The sequence below is a fragment of the Malaclemys terrapin genome, chromosome 15, assembly GCF_027887155.1.
Source record: "Malaclemys terrapin pileata isolate rMalTer1 chromosome 15, rMalTer1.hap1, whole genome shotgun sequence".
Classification (NCBI taxonomy): domain Eukaryota; kingdom Metazoa; phylum Chordata; order Testudines; family Emydidae; genus Malaclemys; species Malaclemys terrapin.
The window spans coordinates 813,680-824,052 of NC_071519.1; positions in this window are offsets into that span (position 1 = coordinate 813,680).

A 10,373-nucleotide genomic window follows, 5' to 3' on the forward strand; every position below is an offset into this window, starting at 1 on the left:
CCCCCTACATCCCCAAGCGCCTCACTACCCTGGAGAATGGGGGCACACGGGGGAGGCTGTGTGAGGGACAGCGCGCAGACCACGTGCGAACAGGCAGGACATGCGGGAGTGACAGTGTGTGAGCAGGTGGGATGCGTGGGAGTGACAGCACTTAGCCGCGTGCGAGCAGGAGGGACGTGCGGGAGTGACAGCGCGCAGCCTGCGTGTGAGCAGGCGGGACGTGTGTGAGTGACATCACGTAGCCGCGTGTGAGCAGTGGGGACGTGCAGGAGTGACAGCACACAGCCCAAGTGCGAGCAGAGGGGACGTGCGGGAATGACAGTGTGCAACCCGCATGCGAGCAGGGGGGACGTGCGGGAGTGACAGCATGCAGCCCGCATATGAGCAGGGGGGACGTGCGGGAGTGAGTGAGCTGGTGGGACATGTGGCCAGGCATGCGCAGGACCCTGCGGCGCGTGGGACCCCCGTGTGCCCACGTGACTGTCTGTTTGCACAGCCCCCCCTCTCCACTTGGTTCCTGATAATGCTGCATTGACGTCAGGGCAGGATAACTAATTTGCTTTATAAACAGGGTGTTTCCCTCCTTAAGGAGATGAGTGGTTAATCAGCGCTTCAAAGAGCGCTCCTTCCCAACGCTCATGCCCTTGGAGTTCGTTTATTGTTACGGCAAACATAACACCAATTATAAATAGCATTTCAAGGGCAGAGCCTACCTGTCCATCCCCTGGGTTCTCTCCCCGGCTCGGGGAGGGGAGGGGAGGCAGGTGGGTTAGAGCAGGGGGGGCTGGGAGCCAGGACTCCTGGGTTCTCTCCCTGGCTCTGGGAGGGGAGTGGGGGCTGGTGGTTAGAGCAGGGGGGGCTGGGAGCCAGGACTCCTGGGCTCTCTCCCCAGCTCTGGGAGGGGAGAGGGGACTGGTGGGTTAAAGCAGGGGGGGCTGGGAGCCAGGACACCTGGGTTCTCTCTCTGGCTCTGGGAGGGGAGTGGGGGCTGGTGGTTAGAGCAGGGAGGGCTGGTAGCCAGGACTCCTGGGTTCTCTCCCCGGCTCTGGGCGGGGAATGGGGGCTGGTGGTTAGAGCAGGGAGGGCTGGTAGCCAGGACTCCTGGGTTCTCTCCCCGGCTCTGGGAGGGGAGTGGGGCCTGGTGGGTTAGAGCAGGGGGTTGGGAGCCAGGACTCCTGGGTTCTCCCTGCTGCCTCCCTGTCTGTCAAGTCCATTCTCCTCTGGGTTAATTTCCCTGTCCCTGCGACATTAGCCTCAGGCAGTTTCTGGTGGCACTGTCGCCCGCTGTCCCCATGCGCCCGAGAGCGGGTTCTGGGGAGGTTGCCCGGGTGCATTCCAGGGGATTTACCAGCCGGTTCCACTTCAGCGCCCTTTCACTTTCTCCTCTCGTCACCCGGCCAGCCCAGTCCTGCCCACTTCACTGTTACGCCTCTGCCCACCCAGCCGCGGTACCAACAGGGACACCCCCACCACGCCAGGGGCTACACGCAGCCCCCAGACTGTGACCCCCATTGTGCTGGGGCTGTAGAGACCCCATGGTTGGGACCCCCCTCACAGCCTCCCTCTTACACAGAGACCCCCCCCAACCACACAGCCCTCCTCCCCAGGGGAACTCTTTTTCCAGGGCCCATCCAGCCTCTCTGCTGGGGACTGACCTGGCTAGCTCGTCGCAGGGGGGACATGGGACACTACCTGCCAGGCAGCAGGAGAAGGGGGGAAGGCAGAGGAGTGAAGCAAACAGCTGCGGGGGCTGGACCAAGGGGCTGGGCTGCAGCAGATGCCCCAACCTCGTTTGCCAGTTCCCAGGCTGGGAGAAGCCCCCTTGGGCCTCACCAGGCACGGCTGGACTCCGAGCAAACTCTGGGCATGCCCCAGCACCTTTTGGGGTTACCTGGTAGCCTGTCAGGGTCTGGGTCAGAGCTGGGCCTGCCCTGGCATTGCCTTTCACAGCTCCCAGCCCCTCTGGGCCACCAGTTCCCCTGTCCTGGGCCACCTCCCAAAGCCCAGCTGGCCCTACTGCCTGGGAAAGCACCTTTATACGAAACACCTGCCCCGGGCCCAGCTGGCCCTGATGAGTGAATGGGGCAGGCCCCAGCCCCTTAAAGGGGAACACCGGCCTGCTGCAGGGTCCCTCCCCAACCTAGATCCCAGTACAGGAGCCGCAGGATTCCTGGGGGCTCGACAATCCGGTCAGTTGGGGGCCACGCACCCCTCCAACCCGAGCCCTCAGCAATCCGGGGTCCCTGGAGGGTGCCAGGGATGGGGGGCTGGCAGGGGGCCCAGCCTGGGGGGGAAGGAACCCGGGTGCCACCTGCCCGGGGCCATGCTGCCAGGGCCATGCATGGACCCGCCTGACACCAAATGGGTTGCCATGGTGATGCAGAGACCCACACAGTGCATGGAACCACGTGGCGCTGCATGGGCTGCCATGGCGACGCGGAACCGCTCAGCGCTGCTGTGATGCTGTGTGGAACCACCTGCCCCAGGCAGTTCAGGGCTGGGTGGAGCAGGGGTCCACAGCAGGGAGGAAGGGGGTGATGGGTTCCCGGTGGCAGAGCCCGGGCACGGAGCGGGAGAACTCTCCACCCGCCAGGACGTCCGGCCCGGGGCCCATCCCTGAGCACGTTCCATGGGACTATAAATAACAGCTGAGATTCCACAGAACAAACAAATCAAAGGTCACCCTGGGTACCTGAGAAATGCGCTAACCCCCAGCGGGGGGGGAACGTGCGCATCTGAGCCAGGCCTCACCCAGCAGGTGATGCAACAGGGACAGGGAGGGGACAGGGTGGAGGGCTGGGAGCCAGGACGCCTGGGTTTTTTCCCCAGCTCTGGGAGGGGAGTGGAGGCTGGGGGATCAGAGCCAGGGGGCCGGGAGCCAGGACTCCTGGGTTCTCTCCTCGGCTCTGGGAGGGCAGTGGGGGCTGGTGGTTAGAGCAGGGAGGGCTGGGAGCCAGGACTCCTGGGTTCTCTCCCTGGCTCTGGGAAGGGAATGGGGACTAGTGGTTAGAGCAGGGGGGCCGGGAGCCAGGACTCCTGAGTTCTCTCCCTGGCTCTGGGAGGGGAGTGGGGGCTGGTGGGTTAGAGCGGGGAGGGAGGGTTGGGAGCCAGGATGCCTGGGTTCTCTCCCCGGCTCTGGGAGGGCAGTGTGGGCTGGTGGTTGAGAGCGGGGGGGGGCTGGGAGCCAGGACTCCTGGGTTCTCTCCATGGCTCTGGGAAGGGAGTGGGGACTAGTGGTTAGAGCAGGGGGGCTGGGAGCCAGGACTCCTGGGTTCTCTCCCCGGCTCTGGGAAGGGAGTGGGGTCTAGTGGTTAGAGCAGGGTGCACTGGGAGCCTGGGTTCCACGCCTGGCCACGTTGCTGAGTCACTTTTACTTGTCCTTTCTCTCCCCTGGGCCTTGCCCGGCTTTGCCCTCAGTAATGGGTATACGATTTGTGTGCACAGCACACAGGGCCGGAGCTGCCCCTCCGCCCATGGGGCAGCCCGAGGGTGAAATCACCAGCGCACACAAAGCGCTCAGCCAGAGACGCTGCCCAGAAGAAGTGGCCCTGTGGTTCGGGGTGAGGGGTCAGCGTCGGGGTGGGGTCATTCAATGGAGCAGGGGGCTGGGGGGGGGTTGTCGGGATGGGGGGAGCACTGGCAGGGAAGCAGGCCCAGCTTTAGGGGCAGGGCGTAAGGTTTCCATTAGCTGTCAAGGTTCATTTCCGGGGTAAGGCCAGGAATTAAGGTCCGGGTGAGGGGTTAAAGGTTGTGATTTGGGTCAGTGGTGGGGGTCACCCATGGGGCAAGGCTGGGCTGGGGGACACATTTAGGGTTCGGGTTGGAGGTCAGGGATTGTGCCAGGTCTGGGGTCAGGGTTAGGGGGTTACAAACAATGGCCAGACCCAGGGGCCCCCTGGATCCAGCCTCACAGCCCCTGGCCCCCTGGTGCTTTGCGGGGAGCAGACAGACCAGGGCGATTCGCCGAGGGATCCAGCCCCCGTCGTCCCGCCCCAGCTCCGGGCCGGCAGAGGTTTCGGGGCACCCCGAGCAGGGGGCTGCGCCAACAACCCTTTGGGCAGATACCCATCAATAGAGGAGGGTGGGGTGAGACCAGGGACAAGCTCAGGTTAGCGACGGGGGCTGGAGCTAGGATTTAGGACCGAGGGGGATCATCCCCTCGCGCAGTCCCGGGAGGCAGCCCCACAGCGGCACCGAAGCCCAGGGAAGAGGAGCCCAGCGGAGCCAAGGCCTCGACTAACCGGCCCGGCTAATGCCAAGGTGCCAATATTTGCTCACGGATAAACACTGGAGAGAAAGTCAAACAGGGCAGGGCCGCAGCTGGGGGGAGCCCAAGCTGACAGCAACGGGACGGGGCGAGCAGCTCCCCGCACCCGTGTCAGGGGCCGGCAGAGCCTCTTCCAGGAACCGGAGCCTGCCCCCATCGCCAGGCAATGGATAACACCAGAGAGGGCGCTAGGCAACAGGCAGCCTCAGTCGGAGCCAGGGTGTGGGGAGGGGGATGCCCCACAGCCACCCACCTGTGCAGGGGGCGGGGCCTAGGGGAGCTGTGTACCTGTGCCAAGGGCTCACCTGTGCAGGGGGCGGGGCCTAGGGGAGCTGTGTACCTGTGCCAAGGGCTCACCTGTGCAGGGGGCGGGGCCTAGGGGAGCTGTGTACCTGTGCCAAGGGCTCACCTGTGCAGGGGGCGGGGCCTAGGGGAGCTGTGTACCTGTGCCAAGGGCTCACTTGTGCAGGGGGCAGGGCCCAGGGGAAGCTTTACCCTTCACCCTCTGACCCCAGCTCCTCCCCACTTCATCCCTCCTGCACCCCACGGGCCCAGCCCCCAAGGCCTGCCACACATATCCCAGGTCCCCTCCACCCCCTGGGCCCTGCACCCCATTGCAGCCCCCCACCCCGCCATAGGTCCCCTCCCCATGCTCACTCCTCCCAGCCCTGCCCCAAGCCCCGTAACCCCATGGGTAACCCCTCCCTGCTGCAGCTTCCTCCCCCCATAGCCCATGGCTCTTTAGGGTCCCTTACCCACTCGGGCTGCTCCCCCGCCCCCCACATAGGAATGGCCAGACGGGTTCAGACCAAGGGTCCATCTAGCCCAGTATCGTCTGCCGACAGTGGCCAATGCCAGGTGCCCCACAGGGAATGAACAGAGCAGGGAATCACGGAGTGATCCGTCCCCTGTCGCCCATTCTCAGCTTCTGGCAAACAGAGGCCAGGGACACCATCCCTGCCCAGCCTGGCTAATAGCCACTGATGGACCTATCCTCCATAAACTTATCTAGTTCTTCTTTGAACCCTGTTATAGTCTTGGCCTTCACAACATCCTTTGGCAAGGAGTTCCCCAGGTTAACAGTGCGTTGGGTGAAGAAATACTTCTGTTTGTTTTAAACCCGCTGCCTATTAATTTCATTGGGTGACCCCTAGTTTTTGTGTTATGAGAAGGAATAAATAACACTTCCTTATTTACTTTCTCCACACCCGTCATGATTTTATAGACCTCTATTCACATCCTGCCTTAGTCATCTCTTTTCCAAGGTGAACAGTCCCAGTCTGATTAATCTCTCCTCATACGGAAGCCGTTCCAGACCCCTCATCATTTTTGTTGCCCTTTTCTGAACCTTTTCCAAGTCCAATAGATCTCTTTTGAGATGGGGCGACCACATCTGCACACAGTAATCACAAATGCAAGAAGCCTGGGAAACAAGCAGGGAGAACTGGAAGTCCTGGCACAGTCAGGGAACTATGATGTGATTGGAATAACAGAGACTTGGTGGGACAACTCACATGACTGGAGTACTGTCATGGATGGATATAAACTATTCAGGAAGGACAGGCAGGGCAGAAAAGGTGGGGGAGTTGCGTTGTATGTAAGAGAGGAGTATGACTGCTCAGAGCTCCGGTATGATACTGCAGAAAAACCTGAGAGTCTCTGGATAAAGTTGAGAAGTGTGAGCAACAAGGGTGATGGCGTGGTGGGAGTCTGCTATAGACCACCAGACCAGGGGGATGAGGTGGACGAGGCTTTCTTCTGGCAACTAGCAGAAGTTACTAGATCACAGGCCCTGGTTCTCATGGGAGACTTTAATCACCCTGATATCTGCTGGGAGAGCAATACAGCGGTGCACAGACAATCCAGGAAATTTTTGGAAAGCGTAGGGGACAATTTCCTGGTGCAAGTGCTGGAGGAACCAACTAGGGGCAGAGCTTTTCTTGACCTGCTGCTCACAAACAGGGAAAAATTAGTAGGGGAAGCAAGAGTGGATGGAAACCTGGGAGGCAGTGACCATGAGATGGTCGAGTTCAGGATCCTGACACAAGGAAGAAAGGAGAGCAGCAGAATACGGACCCTGGACTTCAGAAAAGCAGACTTTGACTCCCTCAGGGAACAGATGGGCAGGATCCCCTGGGAGAATAACATGAAGGGCAAAGGGGTCCAGGAGAGCTGGCTGTATTTTAAAGAATCCTTATTGCGGTTGCAGGAACAAACCATCCCGATGTGTAGAAAGAATAGTAAATATGGCAGGCGACCAGCTTGGCTAAACAGTGAAATTCTTGCTGACCTTAAACGCAAAAAAGAAGCTTACAAGAAGTGGAAGATTGGACAAATGACCAGGGAGGAGTATAAAAATATTGCTCAGGCATGCAGGAGTGAAATCAGGAAGGCCAAATCACACTTGGAGTTGCAGCTAGCAAGAGATGTTAAGAGTAAAAAGAAGGGTTTCTTCAGGTATGTTAGCAGCAAGAAGAAAGTCAAGGAAAGTGTGGGCCCCTTACTGAGTGAGGGAGGCAACCTAGTGACAGAGGATGTGGAAAAAGCTAATGTACTCAATGCTTTTTTTGCCTCTGTCTTCACGCACAAGGTCAGCTCCCAGACTGCTGCACTGGGCAGTACAGCATGGGGAGAAGGTGACCAGCCCTCTGTGGAGAAAGAAGTGGTTCAGGACTATTTAGAAAAACTGGATGATCACAAGTCCATGGGGCCGGATGTGCTGCATCCGAGGGTGCTAAAGGAGTTGGCAGATGAGATTGCAGAGCCATTGGCCATTATCTTTGAAATCTCATGGTGATCGGTGGAGGTCCCGGATGACTGGAAAAAGGCTAATGTAGTGCCCATCTTTAAAAAAGGGAAGGAGGAGGATCTGGGGAACTACAGGCCAGTCAGCCTCACCTCAGTCCCTGGAAAAATCATGGAGCAGGTCCTCAAGGAATCAATTCTGAAGCACTTAGAGGAGAGGAAAGTGATCAGGAACAGTCAGCATGGATTCGTCGTGCCTGACTAACTTAATTGCCTTCTATGAGGAGATAACGGGGTCTGTGGATGAGGGGAAAGCAGTGGATGTGTTATTCCTTGACTTTAGCAAAGCTTTTGATACGGTCTCCCACAGTATTCTTGCCAGCAAGTTAAAGAAGTATGGGCTGGATGAATGGACTATAAGATGGATAGAAAGCTGGCTAGATCGTCGGGCTCAACGGGTAGTGATCAATGGCTCCATGTCTAGTTGGCAGCCTCAAGCGGAGTGCCCCAAGGGTCGGTCCTGGGGCCGGTTTTGTTCAATATCTTCATTAATGATCTGGAGGATGGTGTGGACTGCACTCTCAGCAAGTTTGCAGATGACACTAAACTGAGAGGAGTGGTAGATACACTGGAGGGTAGGAATAGGATATAGAGGGACCTAGACAAATTAGAGCATTGGGCCGAAAAAAACCTGATGAGGTTCAACAAGGACAAGTGCAGAGTCCTGCACTTAGGACGGAAGAATCCCATGCACTGCTACAGACTAGGGACCGAATGGCTAGGCAGCAGTTCTGCAGAAAAGGACCTAGGGGTCACAGTGGACGAGAAGCTGGATATGAGTCAACAGTGTGCCCTTGTTGCCAAGAAGGCTAACGGCGTTTTGGGCTGTATAAGTAGGGGCATTGCCAGCAGATCGAGGGACGTGATCGTTCCCCTTTATTCGGCATTGGTGAGGCCTCATCTGGAGTACTGTGTCCAGTTTTGGGCCCCACACTACAAGAAGGATGTGGAAAAATTGGGAAGAGTCCAGCGGAGGGCAACAAAAATGATTAGGGGTCTGGAGCACATGACTTACGAGGAGAGGCTGAGGGAACTGGGATTGTTTAGTCTGCAGAAGAGAAGAATGAGGGGGGATTTGATAGCTGCTTTCAACTACCTGAAGGGGGATCCAAAGAGGATGGATCTAGACTGTTCTCAGTGGTGGCAGACGACAGAACAAGGAGTAATGGTCTCAAGTTGCAGTGGGGAAGGTTTAGGTTGGCTATTAGGAAACACTATGTCACTAGGAGGGTGGTGAAGCACTGGAATGGGTTATCTAGGGAGGTGGTGGAATCTCCTTCTTTAGAGGTTTTTAAGGCCCAGCTTGACAAAGCCCTGGCTGGGATGATTTAGTTGGGGTTGGCCCTGCTTTGAGCAGGGGGTTGGACTAGATACCTCCTGAGATCCCTTCCAACCCTGATAGTCTGTGAGTCTATGTTGGCATCCCAGGGATTTATCCCTTTCTTAACGCCTCCTCCGGGAAGGGGCGAGCTCTGCAGTTGGATGAAACTTTTTTGGGTGGTTTGGGGTTTGATCCCTGGCAGGTTTGGGGCGGAGGGGGCAGGGAGAGGAGAACGAGTGGGCCCCCTCCCCCTCCAGATGAAGCCAACCCCCGTCTCCCTTATCCTCACCACAGAAGCAGTGGGGCTTCTGTAGGGAAGTGCTGCCCCCTGCTGGTTGTGGCCGGGAGTGGGAGGAGTCTGGCGGCGGGGGGCGGGGGGGAGAGACAGGCCTGTGTGTGTGTGTGTGCGTGGGTCAGACAGGCCTGGCTCTGTGTGTGTGTGTGTGTGTGTGTGTGTGTGTGTGTGTGAGAGAGAGAGAGAGAGAGAGAGAGAGAGACAGGCCTGGCTCTGTGTGTGTCTCTGTGTGTGTTTGTGTGTGTGTGTCAGACAGGCCTGTCTCTGTCTGTGTGTGTGTGTGTGTCAGACAGGCCTGGCTCTGTGTGTGTGTGTGTGAGAGAGAGAGAGAGAGAGAGAGAGAGGCATGGCTGTGTGTGTGTTTGTGTGTGTGTGTCAGAGAGGCCTGTGTCTGTCTCTGTGTGTGTGTATGTGCATGTGCATGTGTGTGTGTGTGTGTGAGAGAGAGAGAGAGCGAGAGAGAGACCGAGACCTGGCTCTGTGTGTGTGTGTGTGTGTGTGTGTGTCAGACAGGCCTGGCTGTGTGTGTGTGTGAGAGAGAGAGAGAGAGAGAGAGACAGGCCTGGCTCTGTGTGTGTGTCTGTGTGTGTGTGTGATCGCACATGCCCACCCACCTGCCCCAGCTGTAACTGGACCCCCCTACGGAGTCTCATCCGAGGATTCCTCAAATCTCCCAGCCCAAAATATCCCCTGGCATTTGGAGACATTTCCGTCCCCCCTCCCCCCATGGATGCCAGGGGGTGGCAGAGCTGGGACCCTGCCCGTGCCAAAGGGGGGGGGCAGGGGCCAGAGACCTTTACTGGGGAGTCAATCCACCCCCCCTTCCCATTCCTCCCCCAGCCGGTCCCCCCACGTCCCACTACACCCCCATCACTCGGCACAGCCCACACGCACAGACACACACATGCACACAGAGACACACACAAGCCCAGACCCACACAGACATGCGCGCACACACACACAAACACACACACGCAGGGCAGCAGGGCTCCCTGCTGTCTCTGCTCCCAGCATTAATGTCATTAACGTCCCGGCTAATTCACTCGGTTGCACCATCAGCTCCTCAGAGCCAGGGAGACCCAGACAGGCGGGCGGAGAGTCACATGCACCGATGTACATGCCCTGAGACACACACACAGCCACGCAGTGACACACTCACACTCACACAGCCAAACAGCGACATGCTCACACACACACACAGCCACACATTCACACACACACACAGCCATATAGCAACACACTCACACACACAGAGATACGGTGACACACACACGCTGACAACTATGCACCCACACAGACCAACACTAACCAATGGGCACTTGCACACACACGTGCAAACCAAATGGGTGCACATGCCATGGTGCACGAGCCCCATCAACTTCACACTTAACCATTAACCCTTCCCCTCACCCCCGCCCCACCCCAGCCCCCCACCCCAGCCTAGCCCCTACCCCAGTGCACCCCATAGCACCTCCCCACAGCCCCACCCCACACTACCACCCCACAGTGCCCCACAGCCCCACCCAACGGTGCCCCACTGCACCCCACAGCCCCACCCCACAGTACCACCCCACAGCACCCCATAACACGTCCCCACAGCGCCCCATAACACGTCCCCACAGCGCCCCACTGCACCCCACAGCCCCCGGGGCCCTGGAGCACAGGCTGGAGGGGACGGGCCCAAC